Source organism: Narcine bancroftii, chromosome 9 (assembly GCF_036971445.1).
Source record: "Narcine bancroftii isolate sNarBan1 chromosome 9, sNarBan1.hap1, whole genome shotgun sequence".
NCBI lineage: Eukaryota > Metazoa > Chordata > Chondrichthyes > Torpediniformes > Narcinidae > Narcine > Narcine bancroftii.
In genome coordinates, this window is record NC_091477.1 from 31,673,189 (window position 1) to 31,700,735 (window position 27,547).

Sequence of the window (27,547 nt, forward strand, 5' to 3'; positions counted from 1 at the left end):
TCTCTTAATATTTTTAGATGAAATGCAGATCTCCAAAAGAGGGATGAAATCAAGGATTCCTCGCAGACAGCTGAGTAAGGTGGTGTGGTAAACCACAATTAAACTGTGATTGGCTGCTATTGACTGGACACACCTCCTGGGACCAATCCTACCCATAGCCCCTTGCAGGCTACCCCTTTCCTTTTAATATATAATTAATATTTTCTTTTTTTTGCTCCACTTTGGCTGTAGGGGTGGGGGGGGATGGGTATTAATGAAAATTTTTCTTTGACTATTTATATTGTATATTATGTTTTTGTTATCTTTTAAATAAAGTTTGGAAAAAAAGAAATGCAGATGGAAAATGTGATTTTTTTTTGTCCATTAATTTAAATGTTAACCCTCTAAAGGTTCCAATTCAAAAGGTAATATTTTATGAATCAAAATCACTCCTCCTCTTGCCTTAGAATTAAAAGAGAAAACATGACCAACCCAATCCCTTTTCAATTTTCAATTTCAATTTCAAATATTTTTTCTCAGTCAAATGTGTTTCTTGTAAAAAAGCAATATCAATTTTCATTTTTTTTTTATATAGGCCAATATTCTCTTTCTCTTGATTGGATTATTTAACCCCTGCACATTGAAAGTTGCAAAGTTAAATTGAGACTTTTTTTTAAAACTACTAATATAATTATACACTATAAAATAATGCTCCCCTCTACAATTCTTCCAAAAAAGAAAAACTCCCTCAAAAAAAAGAAAATAAAGTAAAAATAACAAAAACACCCAAAGGTAGTAATACCCTAAAAAAACTGGGTGTGGTAAACCCACTAGTGGTAGATGACTGTCAAAGTTTTCAGTGTCATCCACCACCCCCCCCCCAGCCAGATACATATTGATTATTTAATCAAACACAATCAAATATAGTCCATATATTCAACCCAATGATTCCAAGCCCAATGATTGCTCCAGATCTTCAATATCAAGAAGAATCTGTGTCATCTCTTTTTTCCTTCCATTCTTTCCATAATTTCCATTCCCATGTCCATTTCCATTCACTCTCCTCTTAGAAGATAATGGAGGAGAAGATCCATCTCTTCACAATTCCGGCAAAGAATTGGCAAAAACCAAAGCATCATGATCTTTCTCAAAAAATTGAGATTGAGAATTTCCATAGAAAACCTTCAAAATTGCAGGATAATGAAAAGCAAACTTGTAACCTTTTCGTCACAAAACATCTTTAGCCGTATTGAATTCTTGTCATCTTCTAATAACCTCTTGACTCAAATCAGCATAAAAGAACACCCTATTATGTTGAACCATTAATGGAGATCGATTCTGTCTTGCATTCTGTACTGCCATATGTAAAATCATTTCATGATCTTGATATTTTAAACAACGAATCAAAACTGCTCTCGGTGTTTGTCCTGGAAATGGTCTTCTTCTCAAAACTCTATGAGCCCTATCCAATTCCAAACCTTCAGGGAAAAACTCTTTACCCAGCACCTCTGGGATCCAGTGCTTAAAAATTTTTTATAGGGTCAGCACCTTCCATATCCTCTGGAAGACCAACTATTTTCACATTATTCCTCCGACTTTGATTTTCCAAAGAATCAATCTTCTTCATTAAATCTCTTTTCTGAATCCCCCAATCTTCCACTTTTTCCAATTTTTCTCTATTATGTTCTACCTGAGTTTGACACTCAGAAAAAGCTGTTTTAATTTTCTTAAAATTATTTTGCAGTGTCTACTGATTGTATACATTTATTAATATCACTTTTAACTAGTCATTTCCTGTTTCACAGTTGACATTTCATCACACAAAGTTTTCATTTTTAATTTCATCTCCTTAAATCCTTGAGTCATTTGAGTTGATATTTGTTTTGACACATTATGCATTTGCTGTATTTGACCAGCAATCCCTTCCAAAACAATAAACACTGAATCCAGTCCAGATTCCACTTCCACTTTTTGAGATTCACCCTCTTTAACACCAAGCTCCTCCTCCTGGACGTATTCCAATAAGGTAAATTCCTCTTCTTCTTCAGTCAGCGCAGTTCCTTTAACTGAACTGCTGCGGGTCTGGACACCCGGCGCCGGCACCCCGACCTCTTTGGGATGACAGTGCTCAGGTTCCCCCACAGCGCTAATTTTGTCCAGCAGCTCCCAGGCCCGCGATGCCACATGCAGGCCAGGCGAAGCTGTCGGACGCGTCTTCTGACACTACCCTGCACGCCACCGGGCTGCCCAGTGAGATCACAGGCTCGCAGGTCCCCTTATTGGCCGTGCCGCCCACGCACACGACTTCACATGGATGGGGGTCAGCAACGGCCAAACTCACCGATGTGCTGGCGTCATCTTGCGGATGCAGGATCGGCGCTGGAGTCAAAGTCGAAAGGGCTGGCGTCCTCTGAGGCTTGGAGACTCCCAGCAACGACTCCATGGATTCAGCAATGCAGGTAGGCCTCAATTCTTCCACACTTTTATATGGTGTTTTTTTCTGAAGCTGAGGTTTGAGCTTTATCACATTAGATGCCATCATAAAGCACTGTTATTTAAATAACTGTAAATCTTATGTTTAATCACTTTTATACTATTAAAAAACCGGGTATTTAATGATCCAGCTGGGGAGAGGTGGAACACATGTCTTCTGTCTACGCCATCTTGCCACGCTCCCCTCCATCTGCATTCCTGATGTTTCTAGTTTCCCACTGAAAACATAAAAATATAGTATGCCCAATAAATCTTTCTTCACAGTTAAGTCCCAAATTAGACAAATGAATTAACTTTTGAAAGTATATTATTTTGAGATCAATTTACATTGCTGACAGAAACCAAATCATTCCTAATTGTAATCTAGTTAAATGATGTTAGCTCTTTCATCCACTTAATGATACATTTTAATGATCATAATTCAAGGAAGTAGCTTGAAATATAATTGTAAGTTTCAACAATTCAGGCTCTTGGCACAGAGCTTTCAGTCATTAATTTTAATGAGCAGTGTACAATATTTGGACCAAGGAGTTTGATAATCACTCCTAAAATGTCAAACATCGAGTCAGGGAATTTAATTTATAAAGAAGGATTAAAAAACACTCTTAAATTTATATGGTGCCTTTCCTAATTCCAGGATGTCCCAACATGTTGTAATGTAATTACATTATTTATGATATTAAGTCTCTGATTTAATAGAAGAAACTAAACACCCACAAAACAGTCCCACAAAGAGTAATGAAATGATAAATAAATAATTTATTGACTGTGGGACAAATCTGCTCACAGATTACACATAATTGCTTCTAAAATGGAGGTGTTGCCTTGCTTTATCACCTGTTCCTGAATTCTTAACCATACAGTATTCACTCACTGAAGAACCAAAGAACTCATCAAAATGACATGTTGAAAATTCTGGAATGGAATTTGAACTCTCAACATTCATTCCTAGGACAAAACTATTACCAATGAATCAAGGCGGTCAGCTATTTTGTGATGCATTTTCCCTTATTCAGAGTGCTTACATGAGGCTATTTTTGTACCTGTGGCATGTCAGATTATTTCATGGTAGGGTGTTGCTTTGTAACTTGTTTGTGGAAGATTTTACTTGCGCCAGGAACACATGTATATCTGAAGTGATACCTATTTGTTCAAGACATTATTGACCCCTGACAAATACAAACGAACATCTCTGCCAAATTCTAAATGCAAAATATTGCAGATATTGGCAATCAAAAATATAAAAAATTTCAACATGTCAGGTGCCAATTAGAGAAAAAGAGTCAACATTTCAAGTAAAGGAGATTATTCAGAATTGGAAGAAATGTAGTTGAACTCATTATAGTTGCAATGAAACTGGGGAAGGACAAAAGGAATAAGCAGATGAGTGACAGGTGAACATAAGGTGAGGCTGACTGAAATAAAGGGTGGTGATGTCTGCTGAAAGAAAATATCTAGGGAACTTGGAGGAGTTAAATTAAACTGAAAATGACCACAAAAGGAGAGAGTAATGCACATGGCCCTGGAATTGAAAGATGGAAGGCTGGAATAGAAAATTATATGAAATATTTGAATTCATTCTTGAGTCCTGAAGGCTAGAATGTGCTAAATCAGAAAATGAAGAGTTGTTCCTTAGGCTTACATTGGAATCTGGAGGAGCAGTGCGAATAACCAGAGGCACAGTTGAATAGCTACTCCTGTTCTTATTTCCTACGTTGTTATGATTGAGTGAGTATTTTGCAGAACACATTTTTTCATTTTGAACAGACAAGTCCTAGATTCAAATGGCCTCTCACTTCAGTGCTGTAGAGAGAGGAATGGGGACAGGAATGAGGAGAAGGAGGGAGTGAAAGAATTAACATTTCATCATTTACCGCCTCGATCTAGCCCCACGCTCTGCACCTTTAAACGCATCAGTTTTAATTTCCAATTCCAATGAAAGGTGAAATACTTGAAACATTAATTTATTTTCCTTCTCTGCAGATATTGCACCATGCACTGTCCTGATAATTCCAATTATTCTATATTTCTCAATGTCTCAGAGAAGAGTTGATGGATATGAACTTTCGATCCAAACTAAATACAGTACGACTCCCGGTATTCAACACCTCAGGGGATTGAATTTCCCGGTTGCTTGAGATTGCATGTTGCATGATTGGCAAACTGACAGCTGGAGGCACCAGTTTTAAACTTTCGTATTTTTCACCTATTTATTTTCCTCAACTTTTTTATTTTTTGCTGGTTGCTTGAATTCCAGAGAATGGGGATGTTACTGTGTATAGTTCAAGGCATGGATTGCTTTTGAAGAAATTTATGATGTTCGGCTCAGACTTCTGAGGCTGCAGACATGGTCTTACTTGCAATACAGTACTGGATGTCACCAGAGTTGCATGGTGATCCCAGAATTTGTGCAAGTATATTCCTTATTCTACTTTTCTTTCTTGAAATAATAGAAATATTGAAAATGCCTAAGGGAAACGTTCTGTTAACACAGAGTGAGAAGGTTTAGAAGATCAAAGTATAGGTATGCAGCCCCAAGAGCTATATTGAATTCAGTTCCAAGGTTGAAGTGAGAAAGATGAGAAGCAGGGATGGTACAGAAATCTTTCAGCAACATCCTTCAAAGCAGAGCCTTGAACTACACTTCTGCCTGGTTGCTGCTGCTTAGCAACCACAACAGTGCTTTTACACCTGCATTGATTTTCTAAGGTGGGCCACAGTTAGTATGGTAAGGAAATCCAGCACTGCATTTCATAACAATGTTAATTTGCATGGAATGAGGAGAGGAGATGAGGGGCCGAAAAAAAATGGGCAATCGAGCCTTGGCCCCCAATTCATGTTCCTCCACCATTCATTTACCATGCAAAGGGGAAGGAATGTCTCAATACTGTGCCTTCTCTAAATTGATCATTGCTAAAATATTTGAATTGTGTGCTTATCGTATGATAAAAGATCCAACCAATTCAAGCTCAAAGGTAAATCAAACAGAACTTAAGATCTTAAAAAGAAAATGGAAGGTATATTTTATTCATTATTGAAAATAGTTTTGTTTATTATTTGCATCAATTGAATTGAATTTAGTTTTATTCCAGCTGATGGTGCAGAGTTAACTGGTTTACAAACACAGCACTGCTATAGGCAAAATTGCAATGTTACAAACGAAGGCATAATTATTATTTTCTTATCCGCCCAAAAGTTTCCATCAGACAGATTTCTATGTTGCATCATCACTGTATTCCAAGACATTAAATGCTTTAAAAATCCAGCTACTGAACTATCATTTCAACCTGCAGAATTGGCCGAAGTCCGAGATGACATTGTTTGACACATACACTGACTGAAATTTTTATTTGCTCCATAGGTGATCATTTGTAAAAATATAAATTCCCTGCTAACTTTCCCTACTCCTGGTTCCTAATCAATTTAGTATAATCTTGCAAGAAATTTATTGCTTGCAGCAAATCCAAACCACCTTGATTTATACAGTTATGTGACCTGCTTCAACAGGCGAATCCATTTTAATAATATCAATATAATGCACTGGTTGAAAAGAATTGGCTGATTGATTCACATTGTTTCTTACACTCACATAAATATCCCCAACATTTGAAACAGAAATGTATTGTGCATCATGCAATTACCCATGAAACCCAAGTAGTACAATTAACCATAACTAGCTTCCTCAATGTGCCATATTATGGCCATGCACTGTCGAGAAGTAGATGTTGACCAAAATTCATAGCTACATTGATGGACTGGATGAAGCTTGATGCAGCTATTTTTAAACCATCCAGACACGTTTGATGCAGATGCAAAGAGTGATAAGCCTGGCTCCCCACATCCAGGAATTAAATAGCAAGTGCCAAAGAGGGTACAAATTCAAGTGACAAGGTGTCAAAACTCTGCCTCTGCCGGGACTGGACAGAAGTAGATTTAAAGTACAGCCACATCTCGTGTAGAAATCTACAAGAGCATTTAATGGTTCTTAAATATTTCTAACATTTTGCAATTTTGCAAAAATGTTAAACAAAAATGCAAACATATTTAAAGAGTTAATTAAAACATGATGATTAAAAGATGAAAAAGTAAGATAATAAAATATCTCAGATCAGTAATTTCACTGAAAACAATGGGTACTCTGATCTTCAGTAAAGTATAAGAATGGAGAAGTAATTTCCCAATAATACTGAGTGCTCTCCTCACTTACAGCCTGAAAGGTTCACCCTCATAATAAGGCGTGCTCAGGTTTGGTGTGATATTGATTTTCATGAAGTAAGAAGTCCCTCTGTGGATTAAATTTTTACTTAATGAAGGCAATAATCTGAAGCCATCATTAACAATTTAAGTTCAGAAAATTGTCTGCAAAATATACAGAAGTCCTTCCCTTTTTTTTTGAAAATTGTTCCTTTCAAAATTTTAGGATACTTATTTTTGGAAAAACTGAGCTACTTCTTTTCTATTACTAATCAGTACAGCATAGAAATTATAAGGGGCTGAAGTGGCTTGAGAGAGAATGGATTGAATTTTTAACTTGAACAGATCAGCAAGAGTGGGAAAACAGAGGTACCAAACTACTTTGCCTCCAATCACATCAACATCAGCAGATAAGAATACAGCAGGATTAGCAAGAACACCATCATTCCATCAAATACACTGAATTCTTGATGTATTCTGAACATACAATCTGGTATGTCACACAGAGGAACTATGGAAACTCATGGGGGAAAACTCCATTTGGTGTCCATGTGCAGTATTGGTCTTGATATTTAAGAAATTGTGTAAATGATTTGGAAGCAGCTTGGAGGGGTTTTACTTGGCCTATACATGGAATGTGAGAAGTTATATTGTAAGGAAAGGCTTGAATCCATTTGAGCTAAGAAGAACATGAGATGATTTGACTGAAGCATACAAGATCTTGAGGGTCTTGACAAGATAGATATGGATAGCATAGTTCCTTGTGTGGAAAAATCTAACTGTTTGAAAAGAAGAGGATATGACAGAAATGTGATGACATTTCAGAGAATCTTATGTCTATAGATCTCTGTTTCAAAAAGGGAAATAGATGCAGAATCTTATAATATTTTTAAGGCAGTGGTACATAAATTATTGATAATCAAAGAGGTGAAGGGTTGCCTTTGGTGGTTGGGAATGGAGACTTGAGGCAGCCTGGTCTGCCATGATTTTATTCATTAACAAATCCAATGTGAACAGCTGCGTGACCGACTCCTGCTCCTAATTTTTACATTTGCAGGTGGGCCCTGCTCTATTTCAGCTCATAGTCAAACACGAATAGGAATTGGTAGCAGAAAATAGATTCAGCAATGCGTTTCCTCAGCTTGTAGGAAATTAGCTGGATTGTTATCACACAGGACATAATGAGAAGTAGAAGTCAGTTATGAATACTACAGCTGCATGAAATTCTCATTCACCAGAATCATGGGTCCAAGGATATTTCTTCCATGTATGTGTACATTCACTTTCATAAGAATGAGCTGAAGGGCATCCTGTTTAACATAAGAACGTAATGAATGTTACTAAGATGAATCTTCTTAAATTTCACACAATTTCTTCAAATTTAAACATAATTTTATGTTGACAGATTTCTCTATATTGACTATTTTATGAGATTTACCACATGGCTGCTTCTGGTGGGTGGTGTAAACTTTTCAAATATTCATGGTCACACTTGTTTTGTACAATTACTTTTTCCCTAAACCCACCATATACATCCCCTCAGAAATCAAATTAGTAAATTCAGCTCCAAAGTTCATGTGCGCCGGAATGCAAGAAAAAGGTGATTTTGTCAGAAATCAAACCAGAAAAATAAAAGAGAACAAATTTTAAATCAATCCAATATCTCAATATCTTTCTCCAGTGACATTTTTTCCCCAAGTCAAATGGAATTGCATTCAACTAGAAATCGAATCTGAATATGAGACAATATCATTAAAGTATGTGCAATATTGGTTTCATTTCCTTAAATGATTAAACCACATCTTTTAAAATTGCAAACAGAAAATAGCTTAATTGATGTTCATGCAGCTTTGTCTTTTCATATAGGCATTTTTAGCTTGGTCATGGAGTAAAGCACAAAAGTCTGCAGACACCATGATTGAAGTAAAAATAATGCTGGAGAAACTCAGCAGGTTGAACAGTGTACTTTATGTAGCAAAGATAAAGATACATAACCAATGTTTCAGGCTTGAGCCCTGCATCAAAGTATGAGCAAAATGTAGGCAGACACCTGAACAAAATGATGGAGGGGAAGGGGGCATGGGGAGGAGCACAGTCCCACAAGTAATAGGTACTATGTGGATATTATCTACCTGTTACCTCCTGCCTGTGGAATTTTACTCCTCCTCCTGCCCCTCCAACTCCACCATTTTGTTCAGGAACCTGCCTGTGGCACTATGCTCCTCCCCCTGCCCCCTTCCCCTCCATCATATGGGCTCCCCCATAGCTGTTTAGGCGCCTGGCTACATTTTCCTCATATGAAGGACTCAAGCTCAAAATGTTGATTATGTATCGTAATCTTTGCTACATAAAGTACACTATTTGACCTGCTGAGTTTATCATTGTTTTACTTCAGTTTGGTCATGGTTGGAAACCATGTGTCAATAAATTATAATCCAATCATTACTGCAGGTATTAGTCGGAGAAATGGGTGACAAGACAGTGAAGATTTTGCATCTAAGTCAACACAGCTTGTATATTTCCTCTTGTAGTAGCTTTAAATTTGTATCTATTGCCATTTTCATTCTGCTCCTATCTATATAAGTGGATAAGAAGCATGGAATCATTAAACACTGCAACACAAAGGCCCTTCAACTCATCTCATCATGTTAAACTATTACCTACCCTAATCCCATTGATCTTTATACTCCACCCATCCATGTGCCATCCAGATTTCTGTTAAATATTAAAATCAAACCTACATCCACCACCTCCACTGACAGCTTGTTCCACACTCTCACCACTCTCTGAGTGAAGAAGTTCCCCCTAATGATCCCATTAAACATTTTCATCGTTCCCCTTCAACACATGTCTTCTAATTCTTGTCTCATTCAATCTCATTGGAAAAAGCTTGCTTCCATTTATGCCATCTATACCTCTCATTTATCTCTATCAAATCTCCTTTTATTCACTCTGGGGGGGACAGTCAGTCTATTCAACCTTTTTCAGGAACTCAGCTCTTCAAGTCCTGTCTACAGTCTTGTAAAATTTCTCTGCACTCTTTCCATCGCTTTGCTATCTTTCCTGCAGATAGATGATCAACACTGCACTGAATTCTTCAAATTTACCCTCACCAATATCTTAGCCAACTTCAACATAATATCTCAAATCTTGTATTCAAGACTTTGATTTATGAAGGCGGGTGTGACAGAAGCTCTCTTTATGACCCAATCCACCTGCGATGCCACTAATAAGGAATTATTCATCTGTATTCTGTTACAAGCCCAAAACCCAGCAGCAATAGATATTCACCAAAACAAATGGTTACTTCAACAAAAGTTGCTTTTAATCATCTTTAAACATGAAAACAGAATCACACTTTAACTTATCACTATTTACTGAACTAACCTAACTTAATCCCCTTCTAATTCTAAGCGCACATGTATATAATGTGTGTGTAAGTTCAGAAAAGTTCTTTGATTCACAGTCCAATCTCACTTCTCATTCCTCCAAGTTCACTGGTTGCAGGCAATTCTTGTACTGTGCACAGAGTTTAACCAGGCTTTCGTGCTTGAAAGGTAAATGGTTATTACACAGGAAGGTTCTTGTCACTTTTCAGAGAGAGATATCTTGTTCGCTGGACACCCACAACTGATTCCTTTTAATCAGCCACTTCAGTTTCTTGCCGAAAAAACTTATGGCTGTAAAATTAAAAATGCTGGGCAGACGAATCTGCTGATCAATGGCCAGGGTTACCCATCCAGTGTGGGCACTGCAACTGAAGAAGGCAATGGGAAACTACTTCATTATTTTTCCCTTGTATAATCATGAACTCAACCTCGACTACGGTGTTAGCTCAAAGATGAAGCCTTCACCGAAGGAGAACAGGGGAGGCAACAGCTACAATTCAGAGGGTCAGAGATCGTGATGGATGGAGAGACATGGTCACCCACATCTATGGCAAGGCACCTGAATAGATGAATGGTGACCTACCATCTCTTCTAAATAATGGTTCATACTTTTTAATTTCAGGAAAATTTTAGTTATTGTTCTTAGTTCTGCTAACATATCAAATGTAATCTTAAGAGCTGAAAAAGTAATTTAGGTATTAATCCCCATTAAGTTTCTACAAGCTTTTATTAATGATTTTAAAATGATAAGGTTTGAATGACTACTCTCTTGGCTGATTATCGATTTTTCATTGGGCAAACACAAGGCCTGTGTTATAAAATTTGATCTTCAACTGAATCAACATCAAAACATTTGTGAAGTACATGACAGTGTAAAATGACGATACCATGGTAGTTGGTTATATAAAAAGGGTTGATAAGTCAGCATAGAGGAGAGAGACTGAAAACTTGGCTGAATGGTCCACCAACAAAAACCTCACACTCAATGTCACCAAAACTAAGGAGCTGATTGTTGACTTCAGGAAGGGAAAACCAGAGGTGTACAATCCAGTGATCATTGGGGGATTGGAGATGGAGAGGGTGAGCAAATTTAAGTTCTGGGAATCAAAATCTCGGAAGATTTTTCCAAGACACAATGCACTAACGGCACCGTGAAGAAAGCACATTAGCTCCTTTACTTCCTCAGGAGTTTGCAGAGGTTTTGCATGATGTCAGAAACCCTGGAAAATATTTATAAATGTGCAGTGGAAAGTGTGCTGACCAGCTGCACTTGGTCTGATATGGGGACGCCAATATTCCTGAGTGGAAAGCCCAGGGCATCACAGGTAAAACCCTCACCATCATCGAGAACATATGCACTTTGCATAGGCTCCAATCAGCACAGATGGCTCACCTGAGACTAAGAACTAAACATAAAGTAAACTTCCTCAAAGCACTTAACCAGACAATGTATTGGAACATAAATGTATCTCTTGTCTGCAACAGCTGGGTTTATCTGTGTGATTTTAAACAGCAGTAAATGTACTTAAGTAATGGAATTTCAAGAAAATAGGTTGCGTTTATGAAGTAATTACGTTATTATGAATGCACCTGTGTGCTATATAAAGATAGAATGGAGCATTCTACTGCTCAATATATATTTAGATTGTCAAGTGCCAGCTATGATTGACAGCAAAATTGCTGAAAATAAATTCCACATTAAATTATCTGTAAAAAGCGATCACATGTTAAAAAGTATTCAGGTTTTAATATCTTCTTAACAAATGAACTAAAAGATTGTTTCAATTAAAGAACAACTACATTTGGTTATTTCAGTGAGAATTGTGTCACCAAAACAGCTTATCCCTTTGCCGCTTCTGCTGGCAAATACCTAAAAATAATAGTAATTTTACAGAATAAATTCTGGCACCCACAAAAGCAAAACAAATCCAATCTATCCGGTTATAACCTTGTCAATCCACTCTCGAAATGGGCTGGAAGATATGGTTAACAGTGCTATGAAGCAATAATAGTTCTCCAATCACTGACTTACTGATGACACTTTGGGTTTTTCCAAATCCTTTAGCTCCAGACTTGATTACAGCCTTGGTCCGAACAAATGGACCAAAAAGCTGATTTCCAGAGCTAAGCTGGTGAATGACTGCCTTTGACCTCAAGGATACACGTGACCATATGGCAGCACGAAGCCTGGTAAAATGTTTTTACCCACCTGGTCTATTCGCTATACGCCTTGGATTGTATGGATCAGTTCACAACCACCTCCAACACCATCTACAAATTCCCTGACGATGCTACAGTAGGGATTTGTATCTAAAGCGGCAATGAGTCAGCCTACAGGAGGGAGATTGAAAACTTGGCAGAATGGTGCAGCAACAACAAGCTCACACTCAATGTCATCAAAACCAAGGAGTTGATTGTTGACTTCAGGAAGGGAAGACCAGAGGTGTACGATCCAGTGATCATTGGAGGATTAGAGGTGGAGAAGTTGAGCAAATTTTAAGTTCTTTGGAGTCACTATCTTGGATGATCTTTCCTAGACCCAATAGACAAATGAAGAAAGCATGCAAGAGCCTCTACTTCCTCTGCAGTTGGCAGAGGTTTGGCACAACTTCAAAAACCCTGGAAAATTTCTATAGATATGTGGTGGAAAGTGTGCTGGCCAGCTACATCATGGTTTGGTATGGGCACATCAATGCCCCTGCACGTAAAGCCCTGCAAAAGGTAATGGACAGTGCAGAGCATCACAGGTAAACCCCTCCCCAACATTGAGAACATCTACAGGGAACAGTCCTGTTGGAGAGCAGCAGCATTCATCGAGGATCCACACCACCTAGCACATGCTCTGCTCTCACTGCTTCCATCAGGAGTGATGTGTAGGTCCCACAAGATTCACATCACCAGGTTTAAGAGCAGCTGCTACCCCATCCACCATTAGACTCCTCAACCACAAACTCAATCAGAGACTTATTTAAAGAATCTTACTTTTGCACTTTATTGATTTTTTTCTCTAATTTACATTTCTTTTTTTTACATGTGTATGTTGAGTCAGTTTTTTTTTTCTGCACTACCAATTAGAGATCATTCTGCCTTACCAGCAGGAAAAAGAATCTCAGCGTTGTATGGGAAGTCATGTATGTACTCCACAATACATCTGAAACCCAAATCCAAATCTAGTTATAGGATTTCAATAATCCCAGCCCTTGATCTTTGTAGGAGGAGCTTTGCAGAGAAGTGTTTTAGATCCAACTCTCTCAGGTATTTGATTATTGCTGTTCCTTCTATCATTAGGTCAAAAATAGGAATGTTTTCTGATGATTGCACACCATTGAACTCAGTTCAAAACCATTCAAGAAAAATGAAGCAGTCTGTGTCTGCTCATGGAAAGACAAATATTTAGGGTTTGTCCATTATGTGATAAATAAAGTATGAAGAACACAATTCATCCTCATAAAGAAAGTGACCAACCACCCAAATTTTACATTAGTTGTCAATGAAACTTTGCACTTATCTCTGATGTATTTTTTAAATTGGACTATTTATAGCCCCTTGGTTCAAATCAATGTTGTTCTTCAACAATATCCTGACATTAGGAATAGATGATCATCTGATGAAATCTTCAGGCATTCTTTGCAAAGTATATCAAATATTTGTTTGGATTTGATCTCTTTCAGCTCATTGTCTCAATTATTTGCTGCCTCCGACTCCTTCACTTCATCAGAATTGTTTTACTGTCTTAAATATGGTGAAACCTTGTTAGATTGCAATTCGTTAATCCGCAGAATCGCTTATAGCACGGGTGTCTGTGGACTACAAACTGATAAGGGGCGGGCTGATGACAATCAGCCGGCAACCAAACTTCCCGCACCTAACAGCCCATCTCCCCGCTGCCCTTGCCCCCCAGCATGGGACTTCAGGGCAGGGGCTCCCGGCGTGGGACGTCGGGGCAGGGGCAGCCGGCACAGGACGTTGGGGCAGGGGTGTCCTGCACCAGCCGCCCCTGTCCCGATGTCCCACGCCTGCTGCCCCAGCCCCGACATCCCACGCATCAAAAAGATAGCCACAGCCCTGAAGTTGCGCGCTGGCAGCCCCAGCTTTGATATATATGTATCTGTTCCATGACTTGGGTGTAACGCGGTATGAAATCTTGTACCCCAACTACCACGTTCTAACTAAGTTTTACTGTTAGTGAACTTTTGCATTGCTGCTTCTTTACTCTTCACTTTAAATTTCTTTATAAGTATCCTTTTGGACCAACTGACTTGAAAATTACATCAGGCTGAAATACCTGAGTGTGATGTTAGATTGCACAAATCATGCTTTAGCACCAAAACCAGATGAATTATGTATGATATTGATAACTCCAATGTTTCAACAAGGCCCTGGCCAATTTGTTATATAAGTCTATTAAGCTGCCTTGGTTACCCTCAGCTAACAAATTCTTCAAACTAAGTTTTGAAATATAAATTGACTGAAAATCAACAGGTATTTCAAAGATTTCTAGATTTATAATTTCACAATAGTCTGCTATATTTCAGGAATTGTGTTTGAGGAATGTATTGAATTATCCTACTGAAGAAAATTTCTATACATCCTGTCAAATCAGTCATGCATCTTATATAGTTTCCCTTAATCTTTTGTTCTCATGAAGAAAGCCACATTAGTCAATAAAACTTGTCATCATAATGTAATCTTGTGTCATATAATTCTGGTGAATCCACACTGAAATTTCACTGAAGCGAATGTATCCACTCTAGGAAGTGGTAGCCAAAACTGAATGCAACATTGTCGTGTTGGGAAGAGAATCAGGTTCTGTGGGTTCACAGATAGAGGAGTCTGGTCAAATGCTGCAATCGCACATAACTCTAACGTATGGAGACAAATAGTGGAGAACATTTAATGGTACACGATTACTAATTCACTTAAGCAATGATATAGACATTCACCTTAGACTTAGGTTGGACTCCAACAATAGTGAACCTGTACTCGACAGCTCACACAGTTGAGTATACACACTACAAATACAGACTCTTACACACACCCGGTTCCCTGTACCAACAGGGGTGTGGCTCTCTGCAAATATGGATCTATTACAATACTATTGCTCAGCTTCAGTGTAGTGCACATCTTACCTGCGACTTTGAGTGAAATCCACAGTAGCAACCTGGTGTGAAGTGATGTCTGGGTCTTGGACCATGAGGGAGAGAGAAAAAAGTGTGCTAAATCCATGCTTCTAGCTAATAATGACCCTAGATAATTTAAATTAGCCAACGGGAAAGTGTGCACTAATGGGTGAATGGGGTCCAAACTTCATTAACAGGTGATGTGACTTCCAAATAAATTTCAGACAGGGAGAACACGTGACCATCCACAACACACACATTCCAGACAGACAGGGAGGCCATGTTTCCTCCACACACAGCAAATATTTGGATGCTGTTTAATCACAGGTAAACATAACTTTTATACATTTGCATTAAAAGCATTTAACATTTCATTCGTGCTTCTGGTTACACTTCCACCTGCTAAAGTAAATGTTTCTGGTGTATCATAGATCATATGGTCACAGCATTTTGAAAATAAAACTATATTCCTTTGCTCCAAGGCAAATGCACAACTACTCCCCCATGTTTAACTCAATCTGCTGCATTTACACCCACTCACGTAGCCTATCAGTGGCCTTTTTACACCAACTGCACTATTTACTCTACCTTGGAAGTTAATGTTGCCAATAAACCTGGAAAGGCAACACTTTCGCACTCTTCTTTCATCCAAATAATGAAGTGCTGAAGCCCCAATGCACTCTGTGAATGAAACAAGTTGCAAGCATCGAATGAAATGCTGTAGATATCTATTGTTACTTGCTCTCTGACTTCCACTCCTAATCAATTTAATTCTTGCATCAAAAAGATAGCTTTGACTTTGTCCACCTTTATTTGCCCTACTCATCATTTTTAGTGAAATTGCATTGAATGTGTTCGGGAAGTCACAGAGGTTAATCATTTCTATGAAAAATATTTGTCAATGGTTAAACTTTACTTAACAATTCATAAACTCTTACTGGCTTCCTCTAATCAATTCATATTTGTTCAAGTGCTCAGTCATTTTATTCATCATTAATTTCTCCATAATGTGCATTATTATTGTCAAGATTAGACTTCTGTCATAATGTGTTTTGGATATTCTGCTCCACAGCTCATTATCCGATGCAAGGTTTCTTTGTTGTTAATTAATGATAATATTTAAAGAAAGAATTAATTGCATTAAAATTAACCTCAAGCCAAAAAAATGAGAAAGCATAATTCAAATAAAGATTATTGGACAATGATTTCACAAGCAACATGAATTATTTCATAAATGTAGAGAAAAACATTAATTAAGAAGTTTGCTATAAAGTTGAAGTAAAAGAAAAGTTATTTATACCCCAAAAGGAAAGCATGTTTGGAAAAATATAAATAAGCACATGTTATGAAAATGAGGAAAAGTAACCAGAACTCCTCAAATGGTCTGAAGCTAAACTAACAGATAACAAAGTATATAAAATATAGCATTGTTCCTGTATTCATTATCTCTTGGGAAAGACTGGGTCAGTGTAGTGAACTGGGATTCACTAGAAGTGTGCTCTACTAACGAGTGGTTCTGCCTCCTGGCTCCTCCCCCGAGGGACCGTATATAACCCTGATTTCCCGCCTAAACCCAGAACCCCTCTGAAGCCTGTTCATGAACCCTACCTGTGTTGAAAGCTAATAAAAGCGTTAGTTCTCCCTCCAGTTGAGTGTGAGCTTTTATCTACACTAGAGTCAGTCAATCTCAAGCACTTAGATTGTGCATGTTACTTCATTCCAATCATGATAAGGGCCAATAATGACATATGTAATTTTTCTAATAATATTCACTGTCAGATGGTGTGGCATAATAATGGCAAGATCATATGATACCAAATTTAAAATCACCACTATAATCAAACAAAATTCTCCAACAGTGCAAGAGACACCTGGGTCGAAGCAAATACAGTAAAACCCCTGGTATCCAGCACCTCTAGGGATTGGTAGCAAGTTTTCCAGTTGCTTGAGACTGTGTGTTGCATGAATGGAGAACTAATAGTGAGGCATACCTATTTCAAGCTTCCTTGTTTATTTTCTGCATTTTTTTTTGCCATTTGCTTGAGGTAGCAGGTTGCTTGAATTCCGGATACCAGAGATTTTACTGTAATTAGTGCATTTCAATAATAAAGTTTATAAGTTCTAATTAGTAGAGACTTAACAAATGAATGGGCTTTTGTTTGGCAATGTTTGCCACATTTAATTTGTTTCATATGAGATCCCATAACAAACTTTGGGTGACATGAATTGTTGACACATTATGAAGCAGTAAATGGAATATACTGTCAACCTGTTTTTTTTAATTCGGCAGCAGACCCTCTGTTCTCGGCTGGCATATTATCCCCATTAGAATAATGTTCAAAAATAAAATGAAAGTAAAATAAACAGCTGGCAGTTAGCAGAAGATAGTAATTTGCATGCACTCAACTTGTTATTAAAATATTGCACAGATAATTCCATATTTCCTAATTCGATTCAACACTGTGAAAAGGGTTTTCAAAATAGAGCCACAAAGCTGGCATAATATATGAATCCATTCCTGATCTCTGAAGTGAGCATATTATCCAAAAGATGTCTTAAAACATTTTGCTCAAAAGGCAAAATTCTCAGTTCGCCCACATGAAAATTTAATTCACTAAACAGTGAATCCTAAATCTAAATTCATACTTTAAAATGTATCATAACAAACTTTCAAATTTTATTAAAATTCCATATTTTTCACCATCACTTTAATGCCATTTTATATCATGGCAGAATCTGTAATAAACAGATAGGGAGATAGTCATCAGAAATGCAATCATCTGACACGAAGTAAATTGTACTTAACCCATTCCTACTTTGGGAATAGTACAAACAGGCAATTAAATTATGGGTAAATACTCAATATTATTTTATTTTTCATGGAGATAGCTAATGAGCCCTAATAAATGTATTTGGAACATATGTTGCATCCATGCTGGTGTTGGTTGATTTATTTGGTGAAGAGTAGCAAATGAAATGAAGTTTGCACAAACATCAGTCAAAATTCTACTACAGTACATTCCCCAATATCCAAAAAGCTTTGGATCAGATGCTTTTTCGTTAACTGAATAATGGCTATAAACAGCCCAGTAGCATCAGCAGAATTGGTTAATGGAAGAAAACAGAAGATCAGCCGTCGCTGATCCCCGACACCTCCCCACCACCTGTGCCAGAGACTTGACCATCTCAACTTGTCCATGGTAGGTCATTTCCAGACCAACAATATCTAAAACAGTGTATTTGTTATTGAGGGGAATGGCCACAGGGATGCTCTGCACTGTCTGCCTCTTCCCCTTCCCTCTCCTGACAGTCACCAGTCTCCTGACATGTTTATATGCCACTTAAAGAGCTTTTATTCATGTTAGAATTCCCTTCATTTAACACAGGTTTACTTCTAGAAAAGTAACTTGTGAAGCTTGCTTTCACGTCTTAAAGAAAACCTCCCCATGCAGGTCCAAGCTCAGTACTAGAAACCCAATGAAAGTAGGTCCCTTTTTAAAATTGATTTATCAGCTTTTTATTTTGAGCCTTCAATGCTCCATCTCTAATGGTACTGATCCTATTCTCTGACATTATACTAATGATCCTTTGCCAACCTAATCCTCTCATTCATCCAGCCTCCTTTCCCCATTGCCAATCATCATATTCAATACCCCTGGTAATTGGAGGGAAACCAGATTATCAAACCTGACAACCTTTCCTAACCAGTTTCTGATGACTGATTCCTATCCCACCCTCTGGTCTTTCAAGCCCCTTGTGCTAGCTACACTCCATTGGAATGCAAGTGTCTTGACATGCAAATAACAAGCTTTACCTTGAGTCATTTTAGAAGCTCTTAACATATTGGTCCAAATCACTGGCCCTTGACTGCAACTGCTTAGCTTGTAATGCCATGATGGCTTAATTGTATTGTTGAGGACATTCTGAGGATTTGCTTTCCTATACTTTTTACATATTTTTAGGAATATTGTGAAGTACTTTATAGTCCCTGATATATTTTTCAAAGATAGACAATGTTGCAATCCAAGAGATGTAACTTGTAATTTCTCCACAGCAAGCTCTTGGCTTCTACTCTTCCACAGATATTCTTTGTTTCCTCTAATTCTTCCATTATTTCCAAATTAAGATGTGTTTTTTTTTGTATATCCTGAAGATCATTGTTCTGATGCTCTAGGATTCTATCTTTGAAAATTTTAAAAAATGCAGATGCTGAATATCTGAAATATAAACTGAAAACATTGCAACCAATGGTGGTGTCTGCAGAAAGAGAAACAGTTAATGTTCCTTCATTGGTACTGGAAAAGTAAGAAGGCATATTAGTTTCAACTTGCAGTGAGGGTGAGTGGAAATGAATAGGTCAAGGGCATTACAGTAATATTTTGTCTTATCAGAGATATTTCTTTGTCCAGCATCTCTCCCTTCCTTTCTGAAACTGGGAACAAACCTGATTTCTCACTTTCCCAATTTGATCTGAAATATTAATTTTAAGTCTCTATCCATAGTTTTTGCCTGACGATGTAAGTATTTTCTAGTCTTTGCAGTATTTTCCATCTCTCAGTGCTGAATATGACAGACATCAGATATAATTTGTCTTGGACATAATAAGCAACTTCAAACTTTGTCTCGGTAACACCCTAATTCACATTCTAAAGGAAAGATTCATTGAATTAGTTCACAGGACAGGTTTTGTTTTTATTTGGCTTGTGATAAACAAAGAGCTTTAAAGTAATATTGGAGAATTTCAGAACATACAAAATTGGAGCAGGAGAAATGGTATGCCCTGATTCACCAATCAACAAGATCAAGCTGAACTGGCCATGGACTGAACTCCACTTACCTAGTTTCTCACAATAATCCTTAATTGCCTTACTGTGCAAATATCTATTTAAATCTGTATTTACTGAGACAGCCTCTGCTGTGTCATTAGGCAGAGAATACAACAGATTCATTACTCTGTTGGAGAAGCAGTTTTCATAATCTCTACCCTAAATCTACTCTGCCAAACTTTGAGGCTATATCTGCTAGTTCAACATCCATGGGAACAAATTTCTTGCTTCTATCATAGCTTTTGTGATTTTCTGCAATATGCCCTCTAATTCTTCTAAATTCCAGTGAATATAATTCCAGGTGATTTGATCTTTCCTTATTGGCTAACTCCCTCATTTCTGCTGTCAACCTGCTTGAAACTTGATGAACTTGCTTTGCACTACCTGCAAAACCAGTATATGCTTTTGCACATAAGGGACCAGATCTGCACATAATACTCCAGGCACAGCCACTCCAACATCTTGTACAGATGAAGCAGAACCCTAGCAATGAAGGCCAACATTCCATTTGTCTTCTGGATTACCTGTTAGACCTGCAAGCCAACCTTTTGTGATTCATTCATAGGCACTCCCAAGTCTCTCTGTGTAAAAGAATGCTGCATTCTTCCCTAATTTAAATAATAATCAAATCTATTTTTTCTCTTCCAAAAGTGGATAACCACACATTTAAAATATTGTACTCCATCTGCCAGACCCTTACACACTCACTTAACCTCACTATGACTCTCTACAGTCTCTGAATACTATTCATTTTGTTTTTACACTCCATTTAGTGATATCGGCAAACTTAAATACACCACACTTTGTTCCTTCCTCCAAATCATTAATGTATGTAATGAAACTAACTAAAGGTTAGTATAGTATGTTTCCTCATATCTGAAATTCGATTAACTGAACAGTTCAATTATCCAAACCTTTTGCAGCAGCGACATGACATCACAAGTTGAACAATTGTTTTCACCCAAAGTGCTCGTGTGGAGCTCTGACGTGTTGTTAGTGCTAATCCGGGAAGACGGACGCTGAATGGCTGGATGCCTGGTCAGAGAAGCAGGCTGGAATCTTGAGCCATCAGTGAGCAATTGGAGGAAGTCAAAAGGTCAGGAACCACATGGGGAGATATCTCTCATTTCAGGCTACTCCCTCCCCTCTCTCTTTTCATTTCTTCTTTACTCTCCACTGTACTTGGTTCTCCACTGTCCCTGCATCATCACAGAGAGTGGCCTCTCAGACAGGAGAGGGGGCTTCAGGCTCCCGGGCAAGATCAGGGAAGTCAGGCACCTGGGCAGAATCGGCATCTGGCCCCCTGGCTCAGAAGGGAAGGTGGAGAAGAGGAGAGCAATGGTGATTGGGGACTCGTTATTTAGAAAAGTGGATATGAGGTTCTGTGAATGAGATTGAGGCTCCTAGATGATATGTTACCTCCCAGATACCAAGGTCAGGAACATCTCTGATCGAGTTTATAGCATTCTGGAGGGGGAAGGGGATGTTGTGGTCCATTTGGGGACCAATGACATGGATAGGAGTATGGTTGAGGTGAGGTCCTGAAGAGGGAATGTAGGGAGTTAGGAAGGAAGTTAAAATGCAGGACCTCAGGGGTGGTAATTTCAGGATTGCTGCCGTGCCATTCACCAGAGATTGTGGCTGGAGAGTTGGTGCAAGGGGCAGGGGTTGATATTTCTGGATCATTGAGATCTTTTCTGGGGAAGGTCTGACTGTACATAAATCATATCATAGCTGCACCTAAACTGGATGGGGACCAATGTCCTAGTGGGTACTTTGCTAGAGCTTTTAGGGAGGGGCTAAACTAGTTTGGCAGGGGGGGCAGGAATCAGAAGGTGAGGGCAGAGATTAGGGAAGAAGGACAAAAACATGATACGATGTGCTCTGAGTTGATGAGGAAGGACAGGCAGGGGAGAAAACATAGCCAGTTAGAAGGGTTGAAATGTGTCTATTTCAGTGCTAGGAACATTAAGAATAAAGGGGATGAACTTAGAGCATGGATCAGTATGTAGAACTATGATGCTGTGGCCATTATTGAAACTTGGCTGGAGAATGGGCAAGATTGGCTGATGCAGATATTGCACTTTTGATGTTTTAAAAACAATAGGATGGGAGGTAGAAAAGGGAGGGGGGAGTAGCATTAATGATCAAGGATAGTATCACGACTATTGAAAGGGAAGATGGTGCAGAGGGAGGGTCAACAAATCAGTGTGGGTGGTTCAGAAATAGGAAGGGAGCTATCATAGTGCTGTGCGTAGTCAAAAGGCCCCCAAATAGCCCTTGAGACACCAAGGAGTGTGATAGTATGGGATATTATCACCAATGTATATATCGCCTCAAACCGTGCATCTTGGCGCCTCACAGTTTGGCGGGCAGCAACCTCCTTTGAAGAAGACCGCAGAGCCCACCTCACTGACAAAAGGCAAAGGAGGAAAAACCCAACACCCAACCCCAACCCACCAATTTTCCCCTGCAGCCGCTGCAACCGTGTCTGCCTGTCCCACATCGGACTTGTCAGCCACAAACGAGCCTGCAGCTGACGTGGACTTTTACCCCCTCCATAAATCTTCGTCCGCGAAGCCAAGCCAAAGAAAAGAAGAATAGTGATTGGCTGAGAGCCACGCCTACTGGCAAGTCATAAAGGCCTGCTCCTAACCAGACCCAGGCCAGTCTGGACTGGTCGACCTCGATGTAATAAGCTTCAGTCTTTTGTTAATAAAAGCCAACAAGTCTTTGATTCATTCGACACGCTTCTAGGAGAAGATAAGCAGACAGAGTTTGGAATGGTGTAGGAAATACAGGGTTGTAGTTATGGGTGATTTCATCTTCCCTCATATTGACTCGTTCCTCCTGACTGCAAGGGAGAAAGATGGGCTGAATTTGTCAAGAGTGAAGAAGGATTCCCAACATAGTATGTGGACTGGCTGACTAGAAGAGAGGCCAGAATGGATCTGTTTCTGGGGAATGAACCTGGTCAGGAGGTGGACCTCTTGGTGGGGGAGCATTTTGGTGAGAGTGACCACAACTCTTTTAGCTTCAACATAGCTATGGAAAAGGATATAAACAGTCATACTGTGAAAATGCTTAACTGGGGAAGGCTGAGGCAAGAAATAGTGAGAATAAATTGGAAGCAGATGTTTAAGGGTGAAAGCACCGAAGTAATGTGGAGGAAGTTTAGGTTCAGGATAGGTTTGTCCCACTGGGACAAAGAAAAAATGGTAGGAAAAGGAAATCGTGGCAGGTGAAACAGATCAGGCAACTAGTCAAGAGGAAGAAGGAAGCACACTTTAGATATAGGAAACAGGAAATTGAAAGGGATCATGAGAAGTATATGGTAACCAGGAAGGAACTTAAGTCTTAGAGCTCAAAGGGGGAATGAGAAGGCCTTTTCAGAATTAAGGAGAATGCCAAGATGTTCTATGCATATGTGAAAAGCAGAAGGATGACAAGAATGAAGGTGGGACCAACATATGCCTGGTGACAGAGGAAGTTGGGGAGATCCTAAATGAATATTCTGTGTCACTATTCACAAAAGAAAATGACCACAATCATGGCAAGGTGCAAATTGAACAGGCCTGTGTTCTGGATAATGTGGAGATTAAAGAAGTGGAAGTGTTTGATATTCTTAAAAAATATCAAGATTAATAAGTTCCCAAGACTGGACACAATATACCCCAGGTTAATGTGAGAAGTGAGGGAAGAAGTACCTGGGGCAGTAGCTATGATCTTTGAATCATATTTGGCTGCAGGGGAGGTGCTGGAAGATTAGAGAATGGCAAATGTAGTTCCCTATAATCTTGGGAATTTATAGACTGGTGAGTCTTATGTCATTGGTGTGTAAACATTTGGAGAGGATTCTTAAGAAAAGGATCTATGAACATTTGGAGAAGTACAGTCTACTCAAGGATAGCCAGCATGGCTTTGTGAAAGAAAGATTGTACCTCACAAATCTAATTGAGCTTTTTGAGGAGGTAAAAGAAATTGATGGTCAACATGGACTTTAGCAAAGCATTTGACAAGTTCCCCCATGAGAGATTCATTCTAAAAGTCATGAGGCACAGGATCAGTGGAACCTTAGCAGTGTGGATAAAAAATTGGCTTGTAGGAAGAAAGCAGAGAGTAGTAGTGGAAGGAAAGTATTGTGATTGGAGGTCAGAGTACCACAGGGATCTCTTCTGGAACTCTTTTTGTGATTTTTTTCATAAATTACCTGGATGAAGAGGGAGAAGGATGGGTCAGTAAGTTTTCAGATGACATGAAGGTTGAAGAGTTGTGGTTGGAGCTGAGGGCTGTGAACAGTTGCCAGAGGAAATAGACAGGATACAGTGTTGGGCAGAAAGGTGGCAGATGGATTTCAATCTGGATAAGGTTGAGGTGATGCATTTTGAAAGGACAAACCAGAAGGTGGAGTACTGGGTTAATAGTCAGTTGCTTAAGAGTGTGGGTGAACAGAGGGACCTTGGGATCCAAATCTATGAATCCCTCAAGGTTGCCGCACAGATTGATAGGATGATTAAGAAGGCTTATGGGATGCTGGGATTCATGAATAGGGAGATTAAATTCAGGAGTAGAGAGGTCATGTTACAACTCTACAAATCTTTGGTAAAACCACACCTAAAAAAACATTGTGTTCAGTTCTGGTCACCTCATTATAGGAAACTTGTGGCAGCTCTGGAGAGAGTGCAGAGGAGATTTACAAGGATGCTGCCTGGGTTGGGAAACAAGTCTTATGAGGCAAGGTTAGCAGAGCTGGGACTTTTCACTTTGGAGAGTAGAAGGATGAGAGGAGACTAGATAGAGGTCTACAAGATTATGAGAGACATAGATAGGGTGGACAGCTAGCATCTGTTTTTCAGGGCAGGATCAGCAAACACCAAAGTTCGTAGGTACACAATGAATGGAGGGAAGTTTAAGGGAGATATAGGTAAGTTTTTTTTTTACATAGGGAGTTGTGGTTGCCTGGAATACCTTGCCAGGGATGGTAGTGGCAGCTGAAATATTAAGGGCATTTAAAAGTCTCTTAGACAGACACATGAATGAAAGGAAAATAGAGGGTTATGGGGTAGGGAGGGTCTAGTATTTTTTTAAGGAAAAGAAGGGTCAGCACATCATTGAGGGCTGAAGGGCATGTTCTGTGCTGTATGGTTCTATTTTCTGTGTTCTATGTTCTGTGTGGGTTTCACTGGATGTGGACTGTGGTCCCCATGTTGATGCACCAATCAAACGGAAGAACGTTGTTTGTTGCAAGATCTCAATCTCCCATTACAATTCATTTCTCATAGAAAGTAGATAAGATACTTTGCATTACTCAATCAACTTTAAATCATCTTATTTTATAATTGACTCCCAAATTTATATCTATAGTAAAACCGAATGAATTAAAGTCAGGGTAAAAAGAAAAGCTATTTTATTATTTTTATTTTGCTTGCAGTTTTGAGCGTTCAAATTTTGGAAATTTTTTGAAAACAATGCTGAAATCCTAGCGAGTTCTCAAGGGGCTAAGGAAGATATTTTCAATGATGAGAATGGAGACTTCTATTTAATGTATTGGACAGGTTGAGGTGTGAAAATTCTTTGAAGTTTGGTGACTTTTGCTTATTTTTTGAAAGTAGCTGTTTTTATTTTGCTGATCTTGCCAGATAAGAAATTGACATTAAATTTTCTGCAGACCATTGCACGTATTTCTATAAAGGCTGCACATTTCAAAGGAGATTATCTTCAAACCTATGCAAAGCTGCAGCAACTGCTTTTTATCATCACTTAAATACTTTAACTTATGATCTTTCATTTCTGATTATTCATTGAAATGTGAAAATGAATCCTGATTAATAGAAATATATCCATGTAGTAATAAAAAAAACTTGCATTCATATTGAATATTTTCATGGCTTGAAATTGTCCTGACAATATATTACTTTTGAGGAGCATCAACTGTTCTAATACAAAACACAGTTGCCAATTTTCAAACAAACCCTTTTATATCAATGACATACATCAATGGGCAGTATCGTAGTGTAGCGGATGGTGCCAAACCTCACAGTCCCGTGACATGGTCTCAATCTCCCAATGCTGACTTTATGAGATTTACACATTCTTTTACTGACAGAGTGTGTTTTCCCTAGGTGCTTTGATTTCCTCTCACATCCTGAGGTTGTAGTAGCTTATAGGTTAATTGGCTGCTTGCAATTACCCCTGGTACAAGTTGGTGGTAAGAGAATTAAGGGGAAATACTGGGCATTCGAAAAAATAGGTTGAAGCTAAATAAATAGGCCATGATCTTATATGTTGGTTAAGAGCTTGCACAGACTCATTGTGAGTTATGTCATCCTTCCATGAGGTAAGAATATATCAAAAAGTAGATTCAGACAAAATTGATATTTAATGGTGTTTGAAAAAGTATCATGAATCTTTTCATATCTGCTTGAATAAATAGGAGGCCTAAGTCTGTGTCACTCTTAAAAAACAATACACTCACCACTAATTGTGCACCATTTTCTGAGAATTGCTCTGTAAAAAAGTATGCTTCTAAGTATTTAAATATCATTATTGGAAATAGAAATGGAATTTGCTGTTGGATTATCAATATTTACTGGATGATGTTCTTCATTATACTGATTAGCCAGGTATTCTGATAGGACTCTGCAAATGACACAAGCAGATGGCATCGAGAACTTAAAGCTAATTGTCTGAAAAAATGCAGTGAGAAATTTAGCTCTCAAGGAGTGGGCACCAATATTCTAATAAAGATCAAAAATCATAACCCAAGTGCTTCCCCCACTCCCAAGCTCCTTTCCCCTGGGAATCTCATTCTGATAGAATGCAGGAATGCAAACTGCATTCAGAATAATTTTTTTCAATCATCATATGAAATTAATTGTATAATAACTGTTGCTAAATTTAGCTATTATTTTATTCATCAGAAATAATTTGACGAGCAAACAGCATGGCTGTTAAGAAAGAATAAATCTGCAGTTAAAAATATGGAATGGATTTACAATGAGGTGGAAATTTAATTCAAATATAGCTGAATGTTAAGAGGAAGATAGCTGAGGAAAATCTTAAAATCATTCATCAACCTCTACATCTTATTGTTATAAATACAGTAAAATCCCCATTATTCAGTACCTACAGTGTTTGTAGATGTCAGAGATGCTAATTTTCCAGTTGGCTGATACTCACTCTTCAAATGCCTAAAACACCTGCATTAAGAATGCATTGTTTAAAAAACAAAATACAGTGCAAAATGTAAAGTAATCTGAAAAAAAAAGCAATATTGTGGTCTTTAATTATGTAAATTTCACTTTAATCCAGTAATTTCCGTAACTTACAAAATGTAAATTCAAACTTCGGTCGTGCACTAACTGGTATGCAAACCCTGCAGCCATCGTAGTTAAACTCCCCTCCTCTTGCGCTGATAACCGGACTCACCTCCACACAAGTGCCCCAGTCAAGCCTTCAATGCAACCCCATTCACCTCAATGCGAGTGTCCCGGTCAGGCCCTCGGCGCACCTTCATTTAAATTCAAACCCCATTCACTCATCCTGT

At 38.5% G+C, this 27,547-nt stretch overlaps 1 long non-coding RNA gene across 1 annotated transcript in view; it reads right to left on the reverse strand.

Moving 5' to 3' along the window:
- Positions 1 to 15,184: 15,184 nt before the first annotated feature.
- LOC138742870 (uncharacterized) overlaps positions 15,185 to 27,547 on the reverse strand; it is a 33,326-nt gene continuing 20,963 nt past the window's right edge. The window contains exons 2-3 of the long non-coding RNA XR_011344467.1: positions 27,131 to 27,200; positions 15,185 to 15,239 (exon numbers count right to left, since the gene is read on the reverse strand). This is a non-coding gene — a long non-coding RNA (uncharacterized lncRNA). The remainder of the gene's footprint in view (positions 15,240 to 27,130; positions 27,201 to 27,547) is intronic.